The sequence below is a fragment of the Dasypus novemcinctus genome, chromosome 30, assembly GCF_030445035.2.
Source record: "Dasypus novemcinctus isolate mDasNov1 chromosome 30, mDasNov1.1.hap2, whole genome shotgun sequence".
NCBI lineage: Eukaryota > Metazoa > Chordata > Mammalia > Cingulata > Dasypodidae > Dasypus > Dasypus novemcinctus.
This window is the reverse complement of record NC_080702.1, coordinates 21220045-21240382: the sequence shown is the minus strand read 5'-3', so window position 1 is coordinate 21240382 and position 20338 is coordinate 21220045. Positions and strand designations below refer to the sequence as shown.

Below are 20338 nucleotides of genomic sequence, written 5' to 3'. Positions count from 1 at the left end.
TGAATCTTGAGGACCTTATGTTGAGTGAAGCAAGCCAGACATTGAAGGACAAATACTACATGACCTCTCTGATATGAAACAAGCAAACTGTGCTGTCTCAGAGAGCTCAAGTCTGGAAGATAGGCTTAAAGGAATCTGGGGGGTGAGGAAAGCTGTGACCTGACGCTTACATGGGTGAAGTCTATGACAAGCTGGAGGTTAAGTATTTTTATATGGAAGGAATAAGATGGGGGCATAGGGATACCTTTCGGTGGGACTTTGTGGGATTAAGGGGGTTAGGCTTGGGAGGATGGGTCAGAATACCCAAGGAATTGGGGAGAGGGCTGGGGGAACCATTGAATATGGGGGAATGTCAGGTATATGGTTGAAAGTCTACTGTTGAGAAAACTCTTTAGAAAATATAATAACGAAGCATCACGTGTTTCAGGTGCTTAAGGGGAAGGCATCTGGTATAGGGGCAAGCTACTAGGGAGTATGTGAGTGATCATTTTGTCATAGTGTGTTATAACATTGGGTGGAGACCCATACAATGATTGTGAAGGTGTACCCACATCCTGGGGAGATCTGATGTTCCCAAAGAGAAGGAATTGTGTCTCCCAAGAGGACTGCTGGCTCCAAATTAGTTAGGGCAGGTGAATATGTCAAGCCCTCAGCATTGCTGCAGTATCTGTAAATCTGGTTCCTTAAGTAGTGAAGACTGAGTGTCAGTGTGCCCTGAGGGGAGGGGGAGAGAGATATAGCATGGACGGAAGAAGGGAACTGGGGGGCAATGGAAGTGATCCACAAGATTATGCAATGATGGATATGTCAACTTACATCTAAAGTGTATAAAAGCCTCTAAACTAAAATGTAAACTATAGTGTAAAACATAAGGAAACTGAAAACTTAGAAATTTGTACAGTCTAAAATAGAAACAATAATGTAAACCAAAACGGAACCATGTTTGATAGCTATGTTTCAAAATTGTACATACCTGCAGCAAATATAACATGAATATGTAAAGAGATCATTGCTGGGGAAAGGGGAAAAGGGTTTAATGTTCGATATCTGGGAGTCCCCAATACTGTGTATGTGAATTACTGTGATCTAAAACTTTTTTGAAGACAAAATAAAAAATTAGAAAAAAAAAAAGGATGTGGACACTGAGGAAGAAATGAAAATGTCTTGCCACTGTACATACAAGGCAACACCTACTACAGTGATGAAAGGCAAAATGTTAGAAACAAAGCATTATAATATCTTTCATTTTATTAATACATCAATTTATTTTTATTTTAGTATTTCTAAATTACTATGTATTCTATTTCTAAACTTTAAACCCATCACTGTATTTCAATTTTCTATTAATTGAATTTGGCAATATATTAAGATTCATTGTTGAAGAAGTTTTGGATCACAGAGAGGTTCAACTGTGGCAGGGGAGGAACTCCAGTGTGGGGTGTTATTCATGGGGGGCACATGGGTGGGGAGGAGTTCTCCAGGGCAAGTATATAGGGAACATGAATATGTTACAAGGTATGTTGGGTATTTTTATAGTAGTTACAGTTATAAACATCAACTGTGTAATCTAAGCCCCCTCTTGATCTAGAGGTGGAGGGGACATCACCATCCTGGAGTCCACATATTGGAGGAATAAAATATGGACTATAGTGGACTTACTGATATTCTACTATAAAACTACTGTGATGAGAAATCGAAGAAATTTTAGTATCGAGGAGAACATGGTCACAGTAGTTGCTGAGGACAGGAAGAGGGTAGAAGAGATGTGATGTGGGGGCAATTTTCAGATTTTGAGTTGCTTTAATGATACCGCAGGGTCAGAGCATCTGACCTTTATATATCCTGCCATAACCCACTGAATGTACTGGGGGAGAGTGCAAACTACAGGGTAAACTATTATCTGTGTAGTGCAGCAGTGCCCCAAAATGTCACTGAGTGCGATGAGGGTGCCGCAATGATGAGGGACGTTGTTGGTGTGGGAGAAGTGGGGTGGGGGGTATACAGGAACCTCATATTTTTTAGTGTAACATATTTTTGTGATGTATATATCTTCAAATATACAATTTACAAAAATAATGTGCGGAGAGGGGAGTGGGTTATATGGGAACCTCATGTTCTTTCTAAGGTTTTTTAACGTAACATCCCTTGTGATCTATTAACTAAAAAAAAAATTCTAAATGCACAATCTGAGGAGGAAGTCAGGAAAAAATTCCATTTACAATGGCAACTAAAAGAATAAAATATTTAGTAATAAAGTTAACCAAGAATGCAAACAACTTGTATTCAGAAAACTGTAATGCATTGCTAAAAGAAATAAAAAAAGAACTAAATAATTGGAAAAACATTCTATGCAAATGGATAGGAAGACTAAATATCATTAAGATATCAATTTTATCCAAATTGATATACAGATTGCAGGGAATCCCAATAAAAATTCCATCAGCATTTTTTAAGCAAATGAAAAACACAATCAGCAAATTTATCTGGAAGGGTAAGAGGCTCCAAATAGCCAGAAACATCTTAAAAAGGAAAAGTGAAGTTGGAGGACTCTCACTTCCAGACTTTAAATCATATTACATAGCTACAGTGGTAAAAACAGCATGAGATTGACATAAAGATAGACACATAGACAAATGGAACTGAAATGATCAATCAGAAACAGACCCTCAAATCTTCAACCAAGTGATTTTTGACAAGTCTGTCAAGCTCTCCCAGTTGGAGCAGAACAGTTTATTCAATAAATGGTCTTGGGAGAACTGGATATCCGTAGGCAAAAGAAAGAAAGAAGACCCCTACCTCACACCTTATACAAAAATTAACTCAAAACGGATCAAAGACCTAAATATAAAAGTACAATAACGCTCTTAGAAGAAAATGTAGGGACACATCTTCAAGACCTGTTGGTAGGTGGTGGATTCTTAAACCTTACACCAAAAAGCAGGAGCAATAAAAGAAAACATGGATAAATGGGACCTCCTCAAACTTAAAACATTTCTGTGATTCAAAGGACTTCATCAAGAAGGTGAAAAGGCAGCCCAGTTAATGGCAGAAAATATTTAGAAACAATTAATCCAATAAGCATTTAATTTCAGTTCTATATAAAGAGATCATACAACTCAACAATAAAAGACAAGCAATCCAATTTTAAAATGGCCAAACGATTTAAAAAGACATTTCTCCAAAGAGAAAATACAAATGGCCAAAAAGCACATAAAAAATGTTCCATATCACTAGCTATTAGGGAAACACAAATTAAAACGATGATGAGATATCATCTAGCACCACATAGAATAGCCATTATTTAAAAAACAGACAACAATAAGTGCTGGAGAGGATGTGGAGAAACAGGAACACTTCATCACTGTTGGTGGAAGTGTAAAATGGTGCAGCCTCTATGGAAGACAGTTTGGCAGTTCCTAAGGAAGCTAAATATAGAACTGCCATATGATCCAGCACTTCCTCTACTAGGAATATATCCAGGAGAACTAAAAACTATGACATGAATAGGCACCTGCACAGCAATGTTCATAGTGGCATTGTTCACAAATGCCAAAAGATGGAAACAATCCAAGCATCCATCCACCAACGAACTGTGGTATACATGTATGATGGAACACTATGTTACAATAAGAAGAAATGAGATTGGGAAATATGGGATAACATGGATGAATCTTGAAGACATTATACTAAGCAAAGTAAGTCAGACACAAAAGGACAAATATTGCATGGTCTCATTAATATGAAACTAAATACAAATAATAAACATATGGAATTAAAACCTAGAGTATAGATTATAAGGAGATAAGAGTAGGGTTGAGAAGAACTATAGATGTCTAATGTATGTAGAAGTTTTAATGAACTTGACTGTAAAAGTGTGGAGATGGATAGAGGTGATAGTAGCACATTATAGTGAGTAACAACTGGTTTATAAATGGGATTGTAACTGAAAAAGGTAGTCTGGGGAAGTAAATACCAATACAAAGAAAGCTAAAGAATAATCTAGGGACTGAACAACCCAGTGAGCCCAGAGGCAGTTGAGAATTGTGGTTAAGGGTACAAATGCAAGAGAGTCCTTCTGTTAGCTAGGACAGATGTACATCACTATTGCAGGGTGATGGGAATACAGAGAAACACAGGAAAACTACAATTGGTGTTACCTATAGACTATGGTTAACAGCAGTACTATAACATTCTTGCATTAATGCCAAGGTATACTGTGTTGAGAAAGGAGGTGTGTGGAAAAAATGTGTCAAATGTATTCTATGGACCATGATTGGTGGTAATAGCCTGATGATATTATCTCATAATCTGTAACAAATGTTCCACCAGGGGGTAGAGTTTTATGGGAAATCTATACATCTGTATGATTGTTTTGCAGGTTCCCAATACCTATAACAAAACTACATTAAAAAAAATAGGACGGGTTGGGGGAAAAATATACCAAATGTAAGATAATGAATATAACTGGTAGTAATATTTTGACAATGCTCTAGCATAGCTTGTAACAAATGTTTCACACCAATGCAAAGAGTTGGTGGAGGGGTGATGTATGAGACCCCTGTGAAATGTTATGTGTGTTTATTTTTTAAGTTCACAATCTTTACTATGCACTTATTGTTTATGTGTGTTCATGTATGAATGACATACTTCAATTAAAAAAATCAACACAGCATTTTTTAATGAACTAGGAAAACAAACTATGAAATTTATTTGGAAAGGAAAGAGGCTTCAAACAGTCAAAGACATATTACATGGGAAAATGAAATTGAAGGACTCACACTACCTGCCTTCAAAACAAACTACAAAGGAACAGTGTTGAAAATGGCATGATATTGACACAAAGATAGACATACTGAACAATGGAACCAAATTGAGAGTTCTGATATAAATTCTCATAAATACAGTCACTTGATATTTGACAAGGCCACCAAGCCCACTCAATTGGAGAGAATGGCCTCTTTACCAAATGGTGCTTGGAGAATTGGATATCTATAAGCAAAATAATGAAAGAGGATTACCATCTCACACCTTATACAAAAATCAGCTCAAGATGGATCAAAGACCTAAATATAAGAGCCCAGACAATAAAGATCTTGGAAAACAATGTAGGGAAACATCCACAGTATCTTGTAATAGGAAACGGCTTCATGAACTTCACACCCATAGAACAAAATGCCAAAAAACAAATAGGTGAATGGGACCTCCTCAAAGCTAAAGCATTTTACACCTCAAAGGAGTTTGTCAAGAAAGTGAAAAGACAGCCTACCCAATGGGAGAAACATTTGGTAACCATCTATCTGATAAAAGGCTAATATCCTGCACATAAAAAAACACCTATATCTCAAAATTAAAAAGACAAGCAACCCATTCAACAAATGGGCAAAAGATCTGAACAGATGCTTCTCTAAAGAAGAATTATAATTAGCTAGAAAGCACATGAAAAGATGCTCAAAATCACTAGCTTTTCAGGAAATGCAAATCAAAACTAGAATGACAAACCATCATACTCCCATAAGACTGGCAGCTATTAAAAAAAACAAAAGACTGAAAGCTTTGGGGAGGGGAAGTGGCTGTGACCCAACCGGTTGGGCTCCCATCTGCCATATGGGAGGCCCTGTGTTCCTGTTCCAGGGCCTCCTTGTGAAGGCAAGCTCACTTGTGCACAGCAGAGAGCCAAAGGCCCATGCACCACAGTAAGCCAACGGCCCACATGCCATGGAGAGCCAACAACCTGCATGCCACAGAGAGCTGGCACAGCAAGGTGACTCAACAAAAGGGAGACAAGCAACCACAGAAGAACATGGAGCCAAGGGACACAGGAAGCAGAGAGAAGCAAACTGCAAGGTGGGGAGGCAGCAAGGTGATGCAAAATAGGGAGACAAGCAAACATGGAAGATCATATAGTGAATGAAGACAGGAGAGCAGACAGCAAGCAATCTACAAGGAGGGGCAATCAATCAATCAATCAATCTTTAAAATAAATGTGTTGGAGAGGATGTGGAGGAATGGGAACATTTACCCACTGCTGTGGTAATGCAGAAGGATCCAGCTGCTACAGATTTGCCATGTAACACAGCAATTCCATAGTGGGGGATATACACAGAAGAATTGAACAGAAGGACACAAACCAAAGTATGCACAACACTGTTCATCATAGCATTATTCGCTACTGCCAAAGGGTGGAATCAACTCAAATTGCCATCAACAGATGAATGTATAAACAAAATGTGGAACATACATACAATGGAATACCACTCAACTATAAGAAGGAATACAGTACAAACACATAGGATAACATGGATGAATCCTGAGGACCTTATGGTGAGTGAAGCGACCCAGGCATTGAAGGACAAATACTGCATGACCTCTCCTTTGAAAGAGCAAACCAAGCTGTGTCAGAGAGCTAGAGACTGGATGATAGGCTTACAGGAAATTGGGGATGAAAGCAAGGTTGTGAGCTGATGTCTACATGAGTGAAATCTATGATAAAGTGGAGGTAAGTAGTTGTACAGGGAAGGGATAAGATGGGGGCATAGGAATATTATTGGGTGGGGCTTTGTAGGTTTGAGGGGGGCTAGGGCTGGATGAGTCAGAAGGCCCAGGGAATTCGGGGGAGGGCTTGGGGAACAGTTGAATATGCGAGACTGTCAGGTACATGGTTGAATAAGGCTGAGAAGACTCTTTAGACAATATAATAAGGAAGGATTATGAGTTTAAGGTGCTTAAAGGGGGCATCTGACACAGGGGCAAGCTTCTAGGGAGTGTGTGAATGCTCATTTGTCATAATGTGTTAAATCCTTGGGTGGAGACTATATGATTGTGAAGGTATACCCACATCCTGGAGAAACCTGATGTTCTCAAACAGGGAATTGTGTCCCTTGAAAGAATTGGTGGCTCCCAATTGGTTTGGGCAGTCTAGTATGTCAAGCACTCAGCATTGTTGCCAGTAACTGTAAATCTGGTCCCTCAAGCAGTGAAGATTGATTGTCACTGTGGGCCCTGAGGGGAGAGGGAGAAAGGTACAGAATAGATGGAAGCCCAGTAACTGGGGGGCAATGGAAATGCTCCACAAGATCATGTAATGATGGATATAGGACATGTCAACTTATACTGATGTGGGCTATGGTGGAAGGCTCTTTATCTCTTCAGAGATAACCTAAGCTGTTTGACTTGTGGGTGTGGAACCTTAAGAGGCTGCAGTCCTGCCCTTAGGCACAATTGCAAGGGCTCCAGTCCCAGGAAACAGTTTAACAATGCAAGGACTATAAACTTTAAGTATTTAGGGGAAATGCAAAAACAAAATATGCTAAAAGCTTATCTAGAATATCTGGAGTCCATGCTAAAAGCTTACCTAGGACGTGGAAGCTATATATGATAATTAAAGCCTATTGAGAACTGAAACAAAGAGACCACTTGGCCTTTCCTCTCTGGATAAAAGACATTTGAAAATCTTGTTCAGGGCTCGGGATTCAAACAGAAAGCTCCCGAGTCCGGCTGGCCGTCAATAAACCATTTTTCCTTCTCAAAATCATTCCTGAGTCCTGGCCTCTCTATACTCAAATAATTAAACTTCTCTCAAATGCTACAACAATACCACAACTGTATAAAACTCTAAGCTAAAATGTAAATTATAAACTAAAAATTTAGAAATTTGTAAAGTCTAAAATATAAATCATAATGTAAACCAAAATGGAACCATGTTTGAAAGCTATGTTTCAATATCTGCACATCAGCAATAGCAACTATAACATGAACATGTTAAATGATCATTGCTGTGGAAGGGGAAGTGTTTCATGCTGGATATATACGAGTGCCTTATATAGTATATGTGACTTTTCTGTGATCTAAAAGCTTTTTGAAGACAATATTAAAAATTTTTAAAAGGATATAGACCCTGAGGAAGAATGAAATTGCCTTACCCCTATACATACAGTGCAATACCTATGACAGTTATGAAAGGCAAAATCTCAAAAACAAAGTTTCATATTTTTCATTTTTGATACCCCAATTATTTTTTACTTTTAGTTTTTCTAAACTAGTATGTATTCTATTTCTAATCTTTAAATCTACCATTACTATTTCATTTTCCTACTAATTGAATTTGGCAATATATTATGCTTCATTTTCAAGGAGTTTGGACCACAGAGGGATTCAACTATGGCAGGGAAAGAACACTGGTATGGAGTGTTATTGATTGATGTTGTAGGGACAGATGCTGGACATTATACATCCTGCCATAATCCACTGCATGTACTGGGGGAGAGTGTAAACTACAACGTAAGCTATTATCCACATGATGCAGCAGAGTTCCAAAATGTATTCACCCAGTGCAATGAATGTGTCACAATGATGCGAGAGGTTGTTGATGTAGGAGGAGTGGCGGGGTGGGGTGTGCGGTATATGGGAACCTCATATATTTTTGTAACTTTTTAAATCTATATAGCTACAAAAAATGCATTTAAAAATAAATATGAAAAATAAAGTGAATTGGGAAGAAAAAGACTGCTTTTGCTCAGGATCAATCACTCTATAGTCACAACTTGTCTAGATGATTAAACATATCACAGAAGTGCATGGAAACCTTACTAAAATAATCCATATGCCTCCAAGAACTATAAGTTAACTTAATGCATGTCCACTTTCAGGGTTAAGGTACTCAATTGCAAAAGATTCACAACACAAGTAAATTTTGGTCCTCTCCTCATTTATACTCTGAATACCACAGAACCTTGGATCCAACCGACAAATGACAGTATTCCTAGTAATGGATCTTTAAACAAGATCACTTTGGATGTACTGATGTTTTGCCAGGCAAAATTTCTATTGTGGAAATTTTATAGGGCAATTCCCTGGGCAGTAAATTGCCTTAATAGCTAGTAAATTCCTGGGCAATGTGCACTTGGTCTCCTCACAGCCCCTTAGGAGTGTATAATCAATCAAACTTTTCACTGGACTACTAGCCCCAATCTACATTCTCAAGCAAAACAGGATGAACACAGGGAGTTAATAATTCTGATTTTGCCTCTTTAGGCAGATTTTTGATACTTTGCCATATGCTTAACACAAATGAAAACGGGATTAGATATTTATCGATCACAATAGGAGAAAATAATAAATCTACTACTATACAGCAGCACAGCAAGTCATTAGATTTTTTTGCTTAATTTATTTTAGAAAATAGCATTGCCAAATTTGTTTACTTGGCTGAACAAGGAAGCATTTTGCCGTTGCCAACACCACTTGCTCTACTTAAGTTAACTCTATTGGGGAAGTTGTCTCACACATAACACAAAAGCTTGAAAAAATTAAAACATGCCGTATAGCTTAAAGAGATAAGGCCTTCCTGGTTCAAATCATGGGCCCTAGGCTTAGTAGCATACCATGAGGTGGGCATTCGGGCATTTTTTATTTACAATACTCATTTTAGTCTCCCTGGTGCACTCATTGCTCTCAAGAGTTTTGAATTCATGACATCAGTTACTTGTAAAATAGCAAATGATTTCTTTGTATCTAGAGTGACATAAAAAATGATGATTAAGGAAAAATTGACATCATCGTGACTATGTGCCTAATATGAAAACAACCTGTAAGTACTACTTCAAGACCTCAGGCAGTAACTGAAAATGGATACAATACCTTAAATTTTGATCAACAGCTGAAAGCCAGATCAAACTGAAGGAAATTGTTAAAGAAATTAATTTATTCCACAGCTGTTTTCCCTTATACTAAGCCCTCTACCAGCAAACTGAAGCTTAACTAAGGTCCTATTGTTGTGTAATTTAAGAGAAGTTCAATTATTCGAGTATAGAGAGGCCAGGACTCAGGAATGATTTTGAGAAGGAAAAATGGTTTATTGACGGCCGGCCGGACTCGGGAGCTTTCTGTTTGAATCCCGAGCCCGGAACAAGATTTTCAAATGTCTTTTATACAGAGAGGAAAGGCCAAATGGTCCCTTTGTTTCAGTTCTCAATAGGCTTCAATTAGCATATATCTCTTTCACATCTTAGGTAAGCTTTTAGCAAGGACTCCAGACATTTTAGATAAGCCTTGGTTTTTGCATTTCCCCTAAATACTTAAAGTTTATAGCCCTTGCTTTGTTAAACATTTCCTGGGACTGGAGCCTGCTGGTCCCTAAGAGCAGGACTGCAGCCTCTTACCGTTTCACACCCACAAGTCAAACAACTTAGTTATCTCTGAAGAGACAAAGAGCCTTCCACCCATAGCCCACATCATTCCCCCCCTTTGTCAAAGTTTACTTGCTAAGCTTTGGCATAATTATTGTTGTAGCTATGAGGTGGATGACTGTTTGTTGTCTTGACTGATTATTTATCAGTCTTTAGTACAGCATCCAGGACTGTTTTTAGAAGTTTAGAACTTTTCATCCTGGACAGCAGAATCTTGGGCAGGGGCCTCCTGCAGTTATTCTGCTGCCACTGGCACTCACGTGGATTTCCAGTCAGGTTCCAGATCCATCCATTACTTTTATTTTACTCTTAAAGAGTTTACACCTTTAATTTAAAAGGGGTGCTGAAGGGAGACGATCTTTTTTCTGTAACTGCTTCCTGCTGGCCATGGGCTGTAGTCATTGCCTAATAAGGTGTAAAACTCTTTAATTTATTCTAACTGGAGGAAGATGGATCTGGCATTCTGTACGAAGTTGGATGAAGTTTTCATATGGTTAATAAGATGTTCACTCTGAAAGAAACAAACTTGATTAAAATTTTGGAATACCTGTTTTTAAAAGAGGACACATTGGATTACAGAGGTAGACAAGGTTAGGTGCCTATAAAGATGGCACTCCTTAAAAGCTGGTGGGAACAGCATATATTCTTTTTTAAGTTATCCATCTTTAGAGAGAAATTGCAACAGACACTTAGCTTTGTCTGAAGACACATTCCAAGCTGTTCAATGATTGACACTCATTCGCTCTGTCAGATGCTCCTGGTGAACTGGCACTCCTTGGGCAACTGGCTTCACTCAGGATTAGAACACTAATTTGGAAATACTCTTAGTTTTCACCTGTGGGAGTGATCAGAACTACAGAATAAAGATTTTTACACCTTGGTTTTCATTGTACAATTTCTAGCAATTTTGACTGGTTCAATAGGTGACTCACCATCAGCAAGCAAGCCTCACTTTTGCTAACTTGAGACTGGCTGAGACTGCCACCTTATTCTATAGACATGTTATTAACTGTTTAGAAAATGAATTTAACATGTCTAATATACTTCTGCACTTGATCCAAAATAGAAAAGATAACATTACAATTATTAGGCATATATTTAGTACAGGATAAAAGTAACTAATGTATTACTTAATGCATAAGGATTCAGAGTTGCCATTATTAGTTTTGAGTTTCAGGTTTGTAATACTTTACATGTTATCTCTCCATGAGAGCAGGCCATAATGCCAATTGTGTTTAAGTTTTACTTACAGTCTCCTGGTATCATGGCTCCACTTAGCATGTTCTTCAACGCAGTGAGCAAGTTGCAGCATCCTTCCAGTATTCCAGAGATTTTCCAGTATTCTACTAGCCTGGTGCATAGTGCTCTCTGGCACCATGGAACAGTGCCAGTCTGGAGGCGATATCCATTGTACACTTGGCTGTACCGAGTCATTATTGGCTGCAGGAGCTTGAAACTGCAATATAGTTTCCATCGACTTCAGGAGCAGAACCAGAGACTGATACAGCACATATTTTTAATTGAGGGGTCAGTGACCAGCCTAGCCAATAACTCACATGGAGAGGCCACCTGTAATGTATACAAGGCCTGGTTCGAATGCACAAGAGTTTGACAATGTTAAAGTTTATTCCTTGTTTTATATATATTTTAAACAACTTAACGCAATACATATATCAAATGACTATTTACTTACACAATTTTACTATGAAGATAACAGTAGGTGCTTTACTTTAGTAATAGAGGAAAAATATTATTTTTCATTGTTAGAATGAAAACAATTTTTCCAATAGAATCAAGACAACTTTTTATTACCATTTACTTAAATGTGTATTTTGCAGTGGCCTTCAGACAGGTTTATTATCATGAAGTTATTTCTGCTACCAATACCAATCTAAGTTTCTTTAGTTAACAATAACTTCTACAACTAGAACTATTTAAACATTTTCAGTTTGGAAGATGTTTTACAAACTCTTTATAATTGACTATAACCACATTGAGTAGCCACCTCATGTTTAAATAAACTTACTAAATTACAATTACCAATGAAAGAAATTTACTCTCTATTTAAGAGAGCATATCTACAATCTTTTCCCTTTAGCCTAATTTCACCAATGTGAACTTACAATTTTCACTTACAATTTTCATTACTGTAAAGATTTTGTACATATGTTAATTTAGTTTATAAATTAACTATGGGAGATTACACTCAAGTTAAATAAAATTGAAACCATAATAGTTTATGCAAGGAATGTTCTCTTTTTCCCTTACAGGAAGCTAAAAAACTTCTTTTCTTTAAGTTATGAAAATTATTAATTTAAAAGCATAACTGACTACCAGGTTTTAAAACACATGCATACTGACTTCCAGGTTTCAAAACACATTACACAATTACTTAATTTTTTAAAATCATAACCCAGGAAAGATCTCTCTATAGTTTTTATGGACTTTCCTTTACTTACTGAAATTTGTTAATAGAGCCACTAATTACCTTATTTTGTTGGAAAGAAATCTTCTGGAAGAAAATAAGGCTCACCAGATTGTGGAGAAGAAAATACTTTATTCTCAATCTTGCAAGAAGGGGCGCAGAGCCAGATATGGCTGGTGCCCCGAACAAAGAAAAATGACACAATTTATACCCCTAAGCCTAGCATGCAAGCTCTTCCTGTTTTTCCATAGATTGGATACTTCAGAAGTTACAGCTTATCTGAGATTTAACTTTCCCACGCAAAAGTTTGATTTAACTGCTTCCTCTATCACATTCCAACCATTTTAGTTTTTACCTGCTCCCCCCTTTTTCAAATAAGGAATAGAATTTAGTGCTGAAATGGCACCGACTTAGTTAGCTCCTTCTTGGGCATCCTTCCACTGCCCATAGGACTGGCCTAAACTGGTCTCCTCCACTGCTGTCCAACCCGGGAGTGGGAGACTGAGGCAGCAGGCCGCCGGGTTACATCAACATTTTTCTTCTGTGAAAATTAACCTAATCTTTGTTTTGTTTTTTTTTTTCAATTTATGGCTGACAAAGGTTTAAACTGGGAAATTACCAGGCAAACTGATTCTTAATTCCCTAGCCTAGTAGATAGGTTTAATCTGCCACACCTAGTCTTGCCTTAAAAGCTCTTGCAAAGAGGAGGCCCTTTCCCAATTGTTTCCATAATCAGATTTCTATGACTTTTTCATCCTGCTTAGTTCAATTTGGGCTTTAAGAATATTTATAAATATAACTGCATATTTAACCTCAACAATTTGAGCAAATAGGCAGACATGAATAGTTTGGCACAACAACATGACTTTAGTTACTTTAAACTTTTCAAAGACTTTTGAAACTCTTCTTAATTTGCACTATGACCATGCAGTTTACCACAAGAATTTTCTTTCTTACTTAATGGATTGTAATAACCAAAATGTTCTCAATGCCTTAGCACCATTTTGTTTTAGAACTTTATATTTTACTTTGAAATTAGCAGAATTTTGGATAAGTAACAAGATTAATTTTATATATATTTACTGAGGCTATTTGAAGCCTCAGGGAGACAGACTGCTTTCTCTCATGAATTGCCACTCTTAGGAACACTGACCGTCAAGGCAGGAGACTTCTCCCCCTCCACCCCCCTTTTGATTTTGGAGATAATAAAACTCCAGTGGCCATTTAACCTTATTCTATCAGGCAGCAATTTATTTAGTTTACACTTGAATTCATGAGAGAAAGGGTTACTAATACCAGGAGAGGAGACAGTGATGTCCCAGCTCTTCTCAATTATGAAATAACCATAGGCAAAGGCAAAGGGCGAGGTTAGGCTTGAAGTAACCATAAACAAAGGAAAGGTTAGTGCAGAATTTACACTTAAATAATAGTTTCAGGCTAAATTCATCCAGCTATAATCTCAGTTATTGTCTTTCCACTGTTTTACAATATAAATGCATTTATAAATGATTTTAACTCTTAGTTACAGTTTTTATTAATTTTTTTAAAACCTATTAATTTTATAACACCTTTAAATACCTTTCATTCAACTTATAACATATTAAATGAACTTAACCATTACTTTAATTTTTCCTTTAAAGTGAAAGAATAAATCTCTTGCAGTTAGTTTGAAATAAAAGGCTACTTTTCAGGATTTGATTTCTAGAACATAAAATGTTCTTTTAAAAGAGGTAAGACTCTTCTTCAAACATTGAGGATATGATGAGGTTAAAGCACAAGAAGCTATTGATAAAATATTTTCTTTGTATATTGATCTTACTCAATTTAATCATAAAAATTTCTCTTCCACAAACCTTCTACACTTTCAGTATTCATTCAGGTTCTGTCCCACACTCTACTCTTTCCAATAATCAATCATTTTATCTTAGGACAAAATCATCTTCTGTTTCCTTAACAATAAAAACCCACTCCATATATCCCACATACTAAGTTACCAGGCAAACTTCTTACAACATATAATTGCCATTAATACTAACCAAGTTTGTTAAAATAATGAACTTTTCTTCACTTTAAATACTTAGTAGCATGTAATACCAGAAACAGTTTTTTTGGAAGCAAGTTGGCAGGGGAGATTGGCTGCCGAATAAGTTTGTTATAAAATTGCCTTTTATTATTATTATTATCAATTCAGTTTTGTTAAATAATGACTTTCTGCAATTAGCCACTTAAATACCTTAAACAATGCTTTGTAAAACTTTTATAATTATTTATACCCTTAATACAAAGTTTACCTTCACAGAACACATTCTCTTACTTAAGGTTACTACAATACCTTCTAAGAACCTGAGCAGAATGCAAACGTATTTTGGCTTTGACACCCTAAGGAGGGAAATTTACTGCATTTATTCTGATTCTGCTTTTCACCTCCTTCACTTCCCCCCCTTCCAGGCAGTCGGGTGCACAACAAACAGGAATGCGGCTTATGAATAGAAGGGTGGACTCACTGGAAAGGGGCAAGCCGCTCCCCCCTTTCCAGCTTTCAGCCAAAATGGGCAGACAGAACCTACTCAAATTTGGCAACTCTCCCAGGAACCCAGCCGCCCTGACTGGGACATTCCCAACAGACTTGGGTGCTTGGCGCGGACACAGATGGCCTCCAAGCCCCCGCAAAGGGCCAGACCAGAGACAAGACACTGGAACATGCACAAACATCTAGACTCCTCAGCTTTTGCCCCAGAATCATTTCACCCCCTTGCCAATGGCAAGGGAGGGCTCCAGCTCAGCTGTAATTCTACTTCATGTAAGGACACAACTCCAACACTAACATTGAGCTGACACAGACAGAAGCACAAAGGTCACTAATCTGACTCACAAGTTTATATATTTATTTTCACCACGGCTGCCCCCACAGCCATCACAAACCTCAGAACACTTAACATTTGGTATAAAGCAAATTCATTCACAAATTAGCACCATAACAAAAGATTTCAGCTAGACTTTTCCACTGTTTAAACTTTACACCCAGACCAAGCTCCACCAGAAAAGCCGATCCATTTTCCTGTAACCAAGTTTTGTTTTCCTTAATCTAGACCAATTTCCAGGATATTAGGACTCGAACCTATAAATACCCTTCCTATTAAAATCGAGACTCCACTCCTTTAGTGGATATAAGACCAGTACCAGATTCTAACATGCAGTTAGACAAACCCAAAACACCAGGGCTTTTCCCCGGTTTTCCTCCTTTTCCCAAGCCTAGAGAGAACGGCTTCCCCCCAGCCTTCTGGGGCTACTAGGGTTCTCTCGGGAGGTGATCAGCCTCCCCTTCCTAGCAATTAAAGCTAGGGCCTTCCAGACTCTGCTCACCCGGGGAGTCTTACCTTCTTCCCTGTTCGGAGCTCTTTTTCGTTCCCAGAATCTTTCTCTTCAGACCTTCCATTGCCCCTTGATTTTGTCGGGAAGATTCTGGTGGAGCCCACATCTTTTCTGGATTAAATTTAATCCAGGGGCGCCCAGATTTGGGGTTCACCCGAGTCCTCCCGGCTTCCTCGGGGATTTGGAAGGGGCAGCAAAATGCTACCGTCTCTGGCCTTCATTTTTGTCCTGCCGCGGTCGCCATTAATGTTGTGGAATTTAAGAGAAGTTCAATTATTCGAGTATAGAGAGGCCAGGACTCAGGAATGATTTTGAGAAGGAAAAATGGTTTATTGACGGCCGGCCGGACTCGGGAGCTTTCTGTTTGAATCCCGAGCCCGGAACAAGATTTTCAAACGTCTTTTATACAGAGAGGAAAGGCCAAATGGTCCCTTTGTTTCAGTTCTCAATAGGCTTCAATTAGCATATATCTCTTTCACATCTTAGGTAAGCTTTTAGCAAGGACTCCAGACATTTTAGATAAGCCTTGGTTTTTGCATTTCCCCTTTCACATCTTAGGTAAGCTTTTAGCAAGGACTCCAGACATTTTAGATAAGCCTTGGTTTTTGCATTTCCCCTAAATACTTAAAGTTTATAGCCCTTGCTTTGTTAAACATTTCCTGGGACTGGAGCCTGCTGGTCCCTAAGAGCAGGACTGCAGCCTCTTACCGTTTCACACCCACAAGTCAAACAACTTAGTTATCTCTGAAGAGACAAAGAGCCTTCCACCCATAGCCCACATCACTATCTCTTTGAGGTTGTCATTTCTCCAGAACCCGAAACATAATCACAACTTGCCCTAACTTGGCGGCTTCTTTCCTATCTTCAGCAGGAAAGTTGATCAGTTTTGTTTATTTTTGTGCAGAATTCTGTCCCCAGTTCCTGTAATTTGTTTAAATTCTCTTCCTCACTCTGTACCCCATTTTCCTTGCACATTTTGTTTCTGAGACCCTCCCCTCACAAAGCAGTTCCGTTTAAGCATCCCCACTATTTTCCTCATGAGGCTTTTCTGCTTTAGGTTTCCTCCCTGCTAGGAAAACCCTGCCTCTGGGTTTCAGATGGAGTTATTCCCGTAAGGTGAGTCCCTCCAGAAAAGTCAATTCTGCAATTAGAATCCCACCAACGGTAACTAGACGGCATTAGCTACCGCCATTCTGCCTATGTTCACCTCCCCTCCTCCACCGAGGGGCCCTTTTGTTTCCAGTACTCCTCAAAGGCTTGTTTTCCACCCTTGGTCTCTGTGGATGGACTTGGGTCTCCGTGCCTGGCTATGCATGGGGTTCTTACTCACTGCTGTGAGTTCTTCTAAAATCTTTTTCTTCAGTGAAGGGGGACTCCTGCTGCTGGCCCCCTCTAGAGAACTCCCACGCATTACATGAGACACATTGAGAGGGAAGGGAAGAGGACCGGCAGGTTACGGATAAAATTTTCTCACCTGGTATTTTTCTCTTTCTTCAATTCAAAGTTGATGGAGTCTTTGTCCAGCTTCTAACAGCCTCCAGAGCGCTGGATGATGTCGCTGCCGTTTTTTTAAAGCGTTAACTTCTGTCGCTCTGTTGATGACGTCAACTCTTCCTTAGGCTCAGGGGGAAGCGAGGGACGCAGGTGCTTAGAAATCAGGCCAGGAGCTGAAATCAGTTTAAGCAAAGCATTTAATGAGAGAGAGGGGGCTTAGCAGTAGGATTTATGGGGATTAGTTCCACCACCTCGGCACGGGCATGCTTAAGTGATTTATTAAAGCTCGTCTGTTCTTGCTTCAGAGCAAAAATAGCTCTGTCCTCCCTATCTCTGCACAAGCTATCTCTTTTTGCTTGGAAGTTTGGAAATGGCTTTTTCTTGCATTTTTGCTGGTAGATAAGATGTGAGTCTAGGGACAAGGTTTCTTGTTCCAGGACAAAACATACTTGAGAAATTTAAGTTTACCCACAGGCCTTGGCCAAATCCAAAAATACATGATATATAATCAAGAGAAATAAGCCAGATGAGGCCCTCCCTGCATATGACTTCTGGTGTATGTTTTTTTTTTCATTTCCGTGGCAATTTGGGCCCAAACTTGGGGCAGCTGATTTTCTCCCTAGCTGCAGGGAATTTTTCAGGTTGGCCCCCAGTGTAACTACATTCCAGGCGTTCATCGCTGCTAGTAATCACAGTCGCCCTTGAGGTAAGCTGCTCACTGGGTTCATGCATAGAACCATGTCTGCCTAGTATGATTAGTCTGGACCAAACTTCCTGCAGAAACAGGACATCAACTGCCCTGAGAGAGGAAAGCTGACTGCAGACACTAGTATAACTTGAGAAATACACTATCCAGGCAACAGGAGATCTTTCTCTCTGCACTTTACAACAGATAAAAGGCTGCAGTCCTGCCCTTGGTGAGCAGGAAACAGTTAACAATGCAAGGTCTATAAACTTTAAGTATTTAGGGGAAATGCAAACAAAATATGCTAAATGCTTATCTAGAATGTCTGGAGTCCAGGCTAAAAGCTTACCTAAGATGTGGAAGATACATATGCTAATTGAGCCTATTGAGAACTGAAACAAAGGAACCATTTGGCCTTTCCTCTCTGTATAAAAGACATTTGAAAATCTTGTTCAGGGCTCGGGATTCAAACAGAAAGCTCCCGAGTCTGGCCGGCCGTCAATAAACCGTTTTTCCTTCTCAAAATCATTCCTGAGTCCTGGCCTCTCTATACACAAATAATTGAACCTCTCTCAAATTCTACAACACAACAACTATTGAAAGCAGCTAATTGTGAAGTGGAAAAACAACAAAGTATTACTTTGCTTCAAAGAGTATAGACTTTTGTCCATACATCCCCAATGAGGGAACATTAGATTTTGAATTCTAGGAACTCTAGACCTACAATTATGAGTCATTATAAACTTTATATTTCTGTTGGTGTAATTGTTTTTGTGTTTGTTTGTTCAATGTCAGTGTATATTTAGGTGCTCTCTGGGTGGTAATATTAAATTAATGGATAATAGTTCCTAGGGGAGCTCTATTCAAATAGCCAAAAAATAAGTGCTTATATTAATACATAAGTATAAATGCTAATAAGATCTCTACAATGATAAAAATTGTAAGTCCTAATTAATGAAATTACTACAAGTCTTCATAAAACATAGTTCTTAACTAAGGCGAAATAAATAGTCAATTTTTCTTCACAGGATAAAATGAAGGATGTAAAACTTAAATGAATATTTTAAAAGGTAAAAGGCTTATGGGAATGATAACTGAATTTTGATAAGTTTGTTCAAAAAAGTGAGTTTTGTCCTGAAATAAAATGGCTAGTTTTCATAAAAACAAAATGAGATATGCAGACAAAACTTACATACATATGGCAAGTTATAAAAAGTATTTTTGTGGCATTCAAGAAGAGAATGTGTACTATGAAGGTAAAATTTTTCATAAGATAAATAATTATAGTTTATGTGGTTATGAATAATTATAAGAAGTTTGTAGAAGCATTTTTTTAAATTGATGTTTTTAAATAGCTAATTCTAAAAAGTCATTATGACACAGAAACTGAACTGATAATAACAACAAAATGTAACTTCATAACAGGAAAAGTTATTAGTAGCCAGCCTCTCCCTTGCCAACTTGCCTCTAAAAATCTGTTTCTAGTATTGCACGCTACATGGTATTTGAAATTAAGAAGAGGTTATATTTGTACATAGCCAAATTGAATTATTATTTTGACAAGATTGTTTAGTGTTAATAGTAATTGTTTGTTGTAAGAAGTTTGCTTAAAGACAGTTTCCAAAATCATTTTGATAACATATATGTAAAGGATGTAAAACATGTTTTTATTATTAAGGAAACAGCAAATAATTTTGTCCTAAGATGAAATGACTAGTTATTAAGAAATAGTAAAATTTAGGACAAAACCTCAATAAATACAGAAAGTGCAGAAGGTGTGTGGAAAAGGAATTCTTATGTTTAAAGTTGAATAAAATTCGATGGGTCTAAGTTTTAAGAGCTTTAATATCAAATAGTATACTAATGCAAAGTTAAATTTTGTTCTTTTTCAAAGTTTCTTAAATCACTATTCTGTTTTAGCAAAAGTTTACAAAGAATTTTTCTCCTGACTTATCAGTGTACAAAAAAGTCTCTTTTATCAAATTAGCTTCTTGTATTTTAACCATGCATGCCCTTGGCTGTTTACTGCAAGTCTTCTCACTTTTAAAGAAATAATATTCAAACATGCTTTCTCAATGTCAAATCCTGAAAAGTATCTTTTATTTCAAGCTGTTGCAGAGAATTTATTCTTTTACCTGAAAAGAAGTGAAGTGATAAAAATTAAGTTCATTTAATATG

General features: G+C 37.8%; 1 protein-coding gene across 6 annotated transcripts in view; it reads right to left on the bottom strand.

Annotated features, from left to right (window-relative positions):
• LOC101414844 (putative zinc finger protein 705B) overlaps positions 1-17584 on the bottom strand; it is a 192845-nt gene extending 175261 nt beyond the window's left edge. For 5 of the 6 annotated variants that reach the window (XR_011647782.1, XR_009184134.2, XR_009184132.2 and 2 more), the window contains exon 1: positions 17456-17570. The gene's annotated coding sequence lies outside the window, so the exon portion shown is untranslated. Of the gene's footprint in view, positions 1-17455 lie in introns of all 6 variants that reach the window. The other variant, XM_071212741.1, reaches the window with a different exon arrangement.
• Between the last annotated feature and the right edge of the window lie 2754 nt (positions 17585-20338).